The sequence below is a fragment of the Pseudoliparis swirei genome, chromosome 8, assembly GCF_029220125.1.
Source record: "Pseudoliparis swirei isolate HS2019 ecotype Mariana Trench chromosome 8, NWPU_hadal_v1, whole genome shotgun sequence".
NCBI lineage: Eukaryota > Metazoa > Chordata > Actinopteri > Perciformes > Liparidae > Pseudoliparis > Pseudoliparis swirei.
In genome coordinates this window covers 6,621,451-6,632,713 of record NC_079395.1, presented here as the reverse complement: position 1 = coordinate 6,632,713, position 11,263 = coordinate 6,621,451, and positions in this window count along the sequence as shown.

Below are 11,263 nucleotides of genomic sequence, written 5' to 3'. Positions count from 1 at the left end.
AGAAGGTGTCCAACCGTCCGCACCGTCCGTGTGGAGTGTCTCATTTATGTCGTTGAGCATGTGTTTGTGTTTGTGGTGTGTGTGTGTGTGTGTGTGTGTTTATCCACGTGGTTCGGCTGCACACACAGGAGTAGGCCTATTATATAATGGGCTGGCTCCAAAACATGAAGATGAAATTAAAAAGCAAGCACGGCATAATTCCTTTGTGCCGCACACAACTCTACAGACTCTACTCATCAGCATCCCGGCAGCAACATCGTGATATTCCTTCAACAGTGAACACATAGTTTAACGTGTCACTTTGTCACTGTTCAAAACTCTGTGCTTGCCAAGTATCAGACACACACACACACACACACACATAAACACACTCACCGCCCGACACACATCACTGATATTCCTCTTGTATCCTTAAATTATGTGTGTAAGTGCTTTCAGAGGGGCGAACGAGTAAATATCATAAATAGCGTTAAGCACCGTTGAGGCACAATTATTTTGTTGGTCAATAACTTCATGCGGTGACTTTTACAGTCCTGTATTTCTAAAATGACTGGACATATGCCTCCAGTAGTGAGGAAAGGGGGACAGTTGTGTCATTATCACTCCAGGAGGTGTCATATAAGCCTTGGGGAAAGTACTGCTTAAATGAGAAGAGAGACTTTATTTGGACGAAAACATTTTTGCAACAAGCGTGCAACAAATCGTTTCTCCGGCCAGCTTGTTGACGCATCCTCGTGCTTTCCTTCAGCCTGCTTTTGTATCTGCGTCCTGCTCCTGCACTCCAAACAATGACAACAACAGTACAAAGTTAACGCCCAGCAGAGCAAAAACTATTGTTTAAGGAGAGTTTTTGCGTACTCCCATCCTGGAAAAGATCCCTGTTCTTCAGGGGGAGGCAGTGGTTTCTGCAAACCACTCTCAGTCTGCTAGCGTCCAGCCAGCTTCTCGAGAAGTAACCCACTGTTTCTCTGGACGTTGTTATCTTCATGCCAGGCTGTTCCAGACTAGGTCGTCCTGTCAGCTCCGCTGCCCGGCAACTCAGAGTCGGACACCGAGCCAGTTCTTGCTCCAGTTCCTGCTCCAGTTCCTGCTCCAGTTCCTGCTCCAGCACCTGCTCCTCTTTTCCTGCCGACGGCCCGGCCAATACCTGGTCCCATCTCACAACCGTGGTCCTGTTGGGGTCCCATCTGCGTGGTCATCCTCCAGAGGGGTTCTGCCATCGCCATCGGCCTCCTGCTCGACCTACAGGTGACCTCGCCAGCATCTAATTTTCCCATTTTGTTGTATTTTATTTTTGGGATATTTTGTTCAAGTTGTTGTGAAAACTGACATAAAAATATTCTGCAGCAACAATTAATTTCTACAATGTGGTATCGCGAAGTAGTTACTACGCTTCCCGGTGTCCGCGTTTCAGCTACTCGGTCCATTGGTCACTGAGCCGTGTCAGACGGACAGACCGGCCACACGAGAAAGTAATACAGTCTCATATGAGAGCTTTAGGAGGCGAGGGGCATGAGATGACTGTTGCATAACTGAGAATGGAAAGAATACATCCGCTGAGCCAGGCTGTGACAGTGAGGGTCAAGGAGCTGTGACACTGACCTCTGGGGTCAAAGACACATCTGGACCTACAGCCGCACACACATCCTTCTCAAGTTCTCTCCTGCTGGGGAAGACATTGCCATCAGAGGTCACACCACTGACATCACGCCATCTGTGACGGAGAAAGGGACCGTAAAGTGAAGCTCCCAGCATAGGCCATGACCAAGGATTGAACCAGACTCTGGGCTTTAGGAAATCTGTTTCATGACACCTCAAATCTCCTCCAGTGAGAGCCAGCTCTCCTCCAGTGCCAACCAAACACTCAAACAGAGTCCCTGCTTACTTTGACTCCCTCTCAGAGCAACTTTAAAGTCCATACATAAGGCGGTCTGATCGTTCCCTTTGCAGCCAAAACCAGCCACCCATGGAGTCCATGAACAAACTACGATACTCTTCACACCCACTGAAGCATTCATACACTCTGCATTTATTTCTGAACCTGCGAGTGGGAACCCTACACTTACAAGTATTCAACATTATTTTTCATCCATTGCAAACACACACAAAAGTTGACAATAGTGTTGAACTTTGACCAACTTCTCAAGATCGCTTCAATTAAAGACAGAATGTATCCGTCTTCGGTAGCGTTTCCAAACGGAAATGGAAACGTGATGGTGTGGACATGTCCTACGCCTAGAGTCGGGATGGGGAGGGGGAAAAGTTAATGAGCATTTTTAGAGGAAGCCTCAGACCCAAACCGTTCATTACAAACATCTGCTTCTCTTCAATTGTTGTGCCTCGGACATGACATATCTTAAAGCAAGTCCATGACAGTATATTTATTTCAATCATTGCAACCGCTAACATGTATCCCTCTTTACTTCTCCAAACAGAATGAATAAATACGTATTGAAATCGGGGAGACCGAGCAGCCCTGAAAGTCAATGTCGACCACAGCCCGCAGCGTGTTTACCAAATCCCCAGGATTTTGATTCAGCGTGATAATCGATGTCCACCGTAGCGCTGTATGGATCTGCGGCCCGTATGGATTCACCTCGTCAGGAGGAGAGCAGCAACGACCTCTGCACTCAAAAGCATTCGAGAGATGCTGCATCCGGCACATGAAATGAAATGTAGGACCAACAATGTCCAAAGAAAACAACCCTGGATGACCCCAAGTGTCAATAAAACAAAGATCAGCAGGCTTTACTCACCATGCTTTGAGAATTTATTCCACTGCTCCAGTGTCCCCAGACAGACAAACTCCTCTTCAGATTTAACCCTTGATACATCTCAGAAGAATTTAATTTACATTTCAATAATCAGATTTTAAAAACTTGGCGACTGAAGAAAACCGGTAATGAGACAAACTCAGTGTCACTACCGGAAATCACTCTGATCTGTATCTTTTACATTTTAAAACCTCTCCCTCTCTCCTCTCACGTGAGGTGATTATCAACACGCCTTGTGAAACCTGCTCGAACTAAAACATTCTGAAAATTGGGTTCAGAAATGTTTTTTTCCTGCAATGTCTTTCGTTTCATTGAAGTTTTAACAGGTTCATAAAACTAAGATGTCTTCAACTCCTTTTTAGAGCCAGGCGAAATCTGAAGATAATCCTTTTTTAATTATAAATGGCAGGTATTTTATGCTGGAAAAGTTGAAAGTTGTGTTATTGTTTCATTTGAATAGTTTTTAAGAGCACGATGAAAGAAAACTCTCCAATATTCCATCATTAAAAAGCAAAGATACAAGAAAAGTCTGACAAAATAAACATGAATTGGTAATTAAAATATGTAAATGTTATTTTAATATCTAGTCTTATTTGAGGAACCACTGTCATGAACCAAGTTATGACCTACACTGACCTTTAAGACTGAAGGTCAGCCAATGGATTACAAATCTGATGAATAACGTATTTCCACCACATGTTAACAATTCATCTTCTCAAGCCCCAGTGCATCTAAATAACACATTTTGTACATTTATCTGGTTTTCCTTACATTTAAATGCCTTTGCTGGGTTCAGGGTTCGTACTTGTGCTGAACTGACTTCTTGATGTGTCACGGCTTTTAAGCTCCTTTGATTCTGCGCGTTTCTTTCCTGGCTTGTTGCTGCGGTGGGCCTGCGCTGCACGCAGCAGAACAGCGTGTGGTAATCTCCGAGGCTTTGCGCTGACCGCCCTCTGAGTGTCGGGGGCCGACAGTAAGCCTATTCCGTGTGGGAATGCGGCTGCAAAAGGGCCCCCTGCGGTCAGCGCCCATCACACAATGCACAGCGCTGAGACTCGAGAGTTATTGTTACGATCTCAGACACTTAGGAAGTAGGACCCAATTGCACGACCCGGGAGACAGAGATAAAGTATTTGTAAGTACTTTATTTTTCGGTTCTGCCGTGAACAAAATGAAAGCGCTCACGTAGTGAGGGATCAAAAACTTTTCAAGAGCACAACATAACCCGACCTGATCATGGCAAAAGACCAGACGAACTGACAAGGAACACTGGGAGACAGGGAATTTAAGCACATGGTAACAAGACACAGGTGGGACCAATCAGGGCGGGCTGACACTGATGAGCATAGGAGACAGGTGTGATGACAGGTGAACACAATCAGGAAGCCTGGAATGAGAGAAAGCGAACATAAATGTCATGAACCTCTCTAGCATATCTGTCGGTGCACAACAGTACCCGCTCTAGGGCCAACTCCTGATGGCCCAGGCTGATTGTAAAAGTCGTGGATAAGAGTCTTGTCTACGATAAATGAAGCAGCTATCCAGCTTCTAGCCTCAGGACCGTAACCCTTCCAGTCTACCAGGAATTGCTTGCCCTCCCTATTACGGAGCTCCAGGAGCGTACGGACCTCGTAAAGGTCACCCCCTTCAAAGAACTGGGGCGGTGGAGGGGGCGGGAACAAGTGTGCTCTCACACACCGGCTTGATTTTACTAACGTGAAACGTTGGGTGCACTCTCAAGGTCCTGGGAGTTGCAAGCGATCGACGCCGGGTTGATGACTCTGGACACTGGAAACGGACCCACAAATCTCGGAGCCAGTTTCTTTGAGGCGACATGGAGTGGTAAGTCTTTGGTAGAGAGCCAAACCTTTTGGCCTGGACTGTAGGAGGGAGCGACCCTGCGATGAACGTCCGCAACAGCCTTCATCCGAGCTGAACTTCGGAGAAGAGACTGGCGAGCACCAGCCCAAACTCTGCGACAACGTCTTATCATGGCATGTGCCGATGGAACCATCACCTCTTCCTCGTTGTTAGGGAAAAGTGGAGGCTGGAAACCATTGACACAATGGAATGGAGAGAGACCTGTGGCCGCCGTAGGAAGGGTATTGTGGGCAACCTCGACCCATGTGAGGTGGTCACTCCAGGTGGTCTGGTTCCGGGAGACGAGACAACGTAGCGTAGTCTCTAGTTCTTGGTTCAGACGCTCCGACTGTCCATTTGACTGAGGGTGATATCCTGATGACAGGCTGACGGTGGCACCTATGAGTCGACAAAACTCTTTCCAGAAGGCGGAAATGAATTGTGGACCCCTGTCGGAAACAATGTCATTAGGGAATCCATGGATCCTGAATACGTGATTCATCATGACCTCTGCGGTGACTTTGGCAGAGGAGAGCTTGGTCAATGGGATGAAGTGAGCCATCTTTGAAAATCGATCAACCACTGTTAGAACCGTAGTCTTGCCTCTGGATGAGGGAAATCCTGTCACAAAATCCATCGAAATGTGTGACCAAGGACGATGGGGAATCGGCAGCGGCTGGAGCAAGCCCATCTTAACTTGAGATGAGGTCTTATTACACGCACACACCGGACAAGCCGCTACATACTCGGCCACATTTTTCTTCATGGATGGCCACCAGAAACGTTGTTGAATCCTGAACATTGTTCTTGCTACTCCCGGATGGCACGAAAGCACAGATGAGTGAGCCCAGTGGATGACCTTGGAGTGAAGAGCCTCAGGAACAAACAGCAGATTGTTGGGACACTCGCTAGGCGCTGGATTCATGACATTTGCCTCTTTAACGTCTGACTCCACTTGCCAGGAAAAGGCTCCGATCACCCGGTTAAGTGGAAGGATGGTCTTGGGCTCTACCGCAAGTGGTTCGGGATCGTAAAGACGAGACAAAGCATCGGGTTTTTGATTCTGAGACCCGGGACGAAAAGAGAGTGTGAAGTTGAATCTACTAAAGAAAAGTGTCCACCTGGCCTGACGGGAGTTGAGACGCTTAGCCTTTCTTATATATTCTAGATTCTTGTGATCTGTCCAGACTAAAAACAGTTGCTCTGCACCCTCTAGCCAGTGTCTCCATTCCTCGAGGGCAGCTTTTACAGCTAACAATTCCTTGTTTCCCACGTCATAATTCCGCTCTGCCGTTGTCAACTATCGCGACAGGTAAGCACATGGATGCATCTTGTTGTCTTCTGCAGAACGTTGAGACAGTACTCCTCCAATTCCCTCATTGGAAGCATCCACCTCGACCATAAACTGGCGCTGGGGATCTGGAATGGTGAGTATGGGAGCTGATGTGAATCTATCTCTGAGAAGTTTGAAAGCAAGATCCGCCTGGGGGTTCCACTTGAAGGAACCTTAGGAGAAGTCAGAACATGCAGAGGAGCAGCAACAGAACTGAAATTCCTAATAAACTTCCTATAGAAGTTAGCAAATCCTAGGAACTGCTGAACCTTTTTCCTGGAGTCTGGTGTGGGCCACTGGGATACTGCACTGACTTTCGCAGGATCCATTTGGATATGATTAGGTGAGACTATGTATCCTAAGAAAGACACCTCTTCTGTGTGGAACTCGCACTTCTCTGCCTTGACATATAGCTGATTATCCAGTAGTTTCTGCAAAACTTGGCGGACATGGTTAACATGAGATTTAGCGTCTGGGGAGAAAATCAGTATGTCATCCAGATACACAAACACTGAAATATTCAAGAATTCCCAAAACCTCATTCACAAAAGCTTGAAAAACAGCGGTGCATTGCACAGTCCAAAAGGCATTACCAAGTACTCATAGTGACCATTCTGAGTGTTGAATCCAGTCTTCCACTCATCCCTTGTTTTATTCTAACCAAGTGATATGCATTTCTTAAATCCAACTTGGTGAATATCTTGGCCGTTTGAAGCAGTTCAAAAGCAGATGACATGAGTGGCAGAGGATAGCGGTTCTTCACCGTAATGTCATTTAGTGGACTGTAGTCTATGCAAGGTCTCAGAGACCCGTCTTTCTTTCCCACAAAGAATCCGCTCCGGCTGGAGACGATGAAGGACGGATAATCCCTGATTTGAGTGAAGAGGAGATGTATTCATCCATTGCTGTTCTCTCAGGTCTCGAAATCGAGTAAAGTCTCCGCTTGGGAATGGGGGCTCGGTAAGAGATCAATGGGACAGTCAAAATCTCGGTGAGGAGGTAGCGACAAGGCTTTAGACTTGTTAAACGCTTCTTTTAAATCATGGTAACAGGAAGGTACCTTGTGTAGATCAGGATAGTCAGGGTGATCTATAATGATCCTACTAGAGTCTGTTGGTGCATTAACAGGTTGCAAGTTTACACCTGCCCTTACAATCCTCTCCCCATTCCTTAACTTTCCTGAAGGCCAGTCTATGTGAGGATTGTGGATCTTCAGCCAAGGAAACCCCAAAATAATCGGGTGCTGAGTCGACTCAAAAATATGAAATTGCATGCTCTCGGTATGGTCCTTATTTATAGTAATCCGTATGGGCTCAGTGCAATGGGTAACTGTGAACAACAAGCGGCCGTCTAAGGCACTGGCACTAACAGGATGAGATAGCGGGACAGTGTTGATTTTTAGCTGTTTGACTAGGCCCCAGTCTATAAGGCTTTCGTCAGCCCCTGAGTCTATTAACACACCCTGGTCAATGGTCTGATTGTTAATACAAATGTCTACCTGAGTAACAGGTCGAGGAGGGAAGTCTGCGGGAAACTTGCTCACCAGCGCTCTCCTTTTGACTGGTGAGCACGATCTTTTCCCGGCATGAAGCGAGTTAATGACCCGACTGGCAGAAGTAGAAACAGAAACCCTCACGTAGACGGCGCTGCCTCTCCTCCAGAGAAAGCCTGGTTCTTCCAAGCTGCATGGGTTCACCGGAGTCATTCGGAAGTGTAGTCCTCTGATGGTCCGGTAACATGAGCTGGAAATCCTCCGCTGGCGGCGCGACCCTCCGAGGCGAATTCTGGAAGCTGGGAATAACATCTCGGTTGCGTCGACGCTCCCTCTCTCTTTCTCGAAGACGGTTATCGATCCGGAGGGCCACAGCGATGAGGATTCCAGATCCCGGGGTGTCTCCAGTGGAGCCAGCTGGTCCTTTATCGGTTCCGAAAGTCCTGTCATGAAGGCGTCACGAAGAGCCGGAACATTCCATCCGCTGTCCGCTGCTGCTGTACGAAACTCGATGGCATAATCAACCACCTGACGGTTGAGCTGACGTATTTGAAACAGTCTTCTGCTGGCCTCCGTAGCAGGCGATGAGTGGTCAAAATGCGCCTCATAGTCTCTATGAAATCGGCCAATGAGTAACATAGTTCGGTGTCTCTAGACCATTCTGCAGTAGCCCAGGCTGCAGCTCTTCCCGTTAAATGAGACACAATAAACGCCACTTTACCATGCTCAGATAAAAACGCTGCTGGGTTGTGTTGAAAATGCAGATCACACTGTACCAGAAAGGCTCTGCAATTCGAAGAGTCTCCGGAAAATCTCTCCGGAAGAGCCAGCCGTAACGGGCAGGAAACAGCCTGACCTGGGTCGTCAGCTGGAGTATTGACAGGCAAATTCTCAGCTGTGGATGACGTCACCGGAGGAGCAGTCTGTTGATGAGTGGAAAATTATTCATTTGGGCAACCAGTTGTTGCATCTGTGTAGATAATTCTTCCTGAACCCGGCCTGGCGTCCTCTCAGCTCTTGTATTTCCCGGCTGACTTTGTCCAGTTTTTCCTCGTGATGAAAAATCGTCACGCCCTGTACCGACAGAGCGGCGTGAAGCGTTCTTGGGTCGGCTGGGTCCATAATGTGGTCAGTTCGTTCTGTTACGATCTCAGACACTTAGGAAGTAGGACCCAATTGCACGACCCCGGAGACAGAGATAAAGTATTTGTAAGTACTTTATTTTCGGTTCTGCCGTGAACAAAATGAAAGCGCTCACGTAGTGAGGGATCAAAAACTTTTCAAGAGCACAACATAACCCGACCTGATCATGGCAAAAGACCAGACGAACTGACAAGGAACACTGGGAGACAGGGGAATTTAAGCACATGGTAACAAGACACAGGTGGGACCAATCAGGGGCGGGGCTGACACTGATGAGCATAGGAGACAGGTGTGATGACAGGTGAACACAATCAGGAAGCCTGGAATGAGAGAAAGCGAACATAAATGTCATGAACCTCTCTAGCATATCTGTCGGTGCACAACAGTTATCAGCGGCAACGGGACTTTAAAAGAGGTTGTGAGGAGAGGACCGGATCGGAGGGGAAGGAAAGCATGGGACAAGGAGAAGGGAGTAAGTGGAAAGACAGGAAGAAATGAAGAGAAACAAGTGGAGGACGTCCTCTCCGATCCTCTCTGTCATGAAGAAGAACTGGCCTGACATGAGATACCTGCACCTGTCTGTCCTCCGTCGCTCAGCCAGGACAGATGTGAGGAGAACAGCTCTTCTAAGCAGCTGTCGTGTATTACACATCACCTCCTCTTTGGTTCAAATCAAACTGTTGAATCCACGGCGTACATGTTATGGAGGAGTAAATAACAGGTTGTCGGAGTCACACTCGCAGCTGCTGACACACACTGCAGATGCAGAATACGCCCGTCTAGACATGAGACTGAATCCTCAGCGTTGTTTGTGGAGGTGACGGGTGACGGGTGACTACACGGACGCACAGACGTCTCGCTCTCGGCCTCGAGGCTGCTGCTGCCACGGGATCAGAAACATGCTGCGATGGTCACTTACATAGGTGGACTGCACTCTCCGCCAGTGTCCCAGCCCACAGCAATACATCAAGACATCCAGTTGCAGCTGGGAGAGGAGGGGGTGGAGGGGTGGGGGTGAGAGGGGGGGGGGTGGCGGAGCCTCCGGGGACGAGTCGTCTCAGGTCAGACTAGCGCACAGGATCCTCGTGGCGCAGGTGATCCACCTGATTGCCGCCTCTTCAGGGCCAAAGAGAGAAAGTCTCTCCTGTGTCCACAGGTGGTTCAGCGGGGGAGGGAGGGGGGGGGTGATCACCCGGGGGCTCCAGCGGCAGGGTCCTCGGGTGAGTTCAGGTGATCCGGATGCCAAACGTGTCACAGCCCCTTGAGTCCCGAGGTGCAGGGGAGTGTGCCCGCGAGGTTCGCCTGTCTTCTGGTGTTAAAGTGCGTGTGCTCACCTGATGTCAGAGGGACAGGTGGTTCATCCGTCATCCTCTTTTTATTCACCCTCCCACTCCCACAACTCGCCCCTCTCTGTCCCGAAACATCCCAAAAAGCCTCACCCCGGCTGAAGCCTTGCTCCAAAAACTAAATGTAAGATGTATCCAATCAGAGCCCTCGCATCACTCCACATCCGTCTTGCCTGTATCCCTGTCCATCCCTTCCTTGTGCAGTAAGTCCAGATTTTTAGTTTCTGTGCAATTCCAGCTCCTTCTAGCTCCTCCTCCTCCTCCTCCAGTATCTCTCACTCGCCACGCTGCTTTCCTCTCTCAGGGGTCTTCTCTCACCAGGAGCGTTCCTGCTTACCTGAGTGACTCTTTGCACTCCGGTTGTGACTGTGTGTGTGTGTGTGTGTGTGTGTGTGTGTGTGTGTGGAGGCTGCAGCTGTAGCTCGCCCTCTCCCTCTCTCTCTGTTGCCATGCTAGAGCAGGTAACTTTCGGCTAGCGCAGAAGACACACAGCCTGAATTCAAATGTGCCTCCAGCCTCTCCGATTTACAAAGCCCGCACCCCTCAGCACCCCCCGCCCCCCCCCCTCCCCTCCCTCCCTCTTCCACAATCACCCTCTCTGTCCTTTCTGTTCCCCCCTCTATCTCATCTGCTCATCTTATTGGCCACAATGTCTGCTCCCCCTCACTGTTGCCTCATTTTGTGTCATTTCTCCCCTCTGTTGTTGCCGCACTCTCCTTAGTGGTCCATTCTCCCGTGAGAGGGGGAGAGAGGAGGCACTGGGGATCATCCTGCTGCTGCTGTACACACCGCAAAGTGAATTCCTCTCCATAATTGGCAGAAGGGAAGAAAGTCGATGAGAATATTCAACCTTTTTTTTGGTTATTATGTCACTGAAATGACAAAAGTGCTCTCCGGAATGTACGATGATCATAATAACGCAAGAGGCACTAATGCTTACTTGCAGATAACAGTATGAATCATTCAGAAGGAGGAGGATGGTCACTGTGGGAAATGAAAAGAAGTTCATTTTAATTTTCATACCAGCTAATGAAAGCAGGCCAGCTCTGGTCATTGGCCTTTTACCATTAATAAGGCATTTAACAAATCTTCCCACTTAGTGAGGCAATATAAATTCACTCAAATGCCCCCCCCCCCCTTTTCTTTTTTAAAGAGATAAGCCAGCTATTTGGACATTCCTTGAGCTGTTGTGTCCTGCGGCGCTCATCCATCAGACAGACGAGGACTAAGTGCTCCACGGGGTGTTCTTCTGTCAGATGTGGACCATCGGCGTCTCTCTGTGGCGTCACTGTGGCTCATACAGCCCACACACACA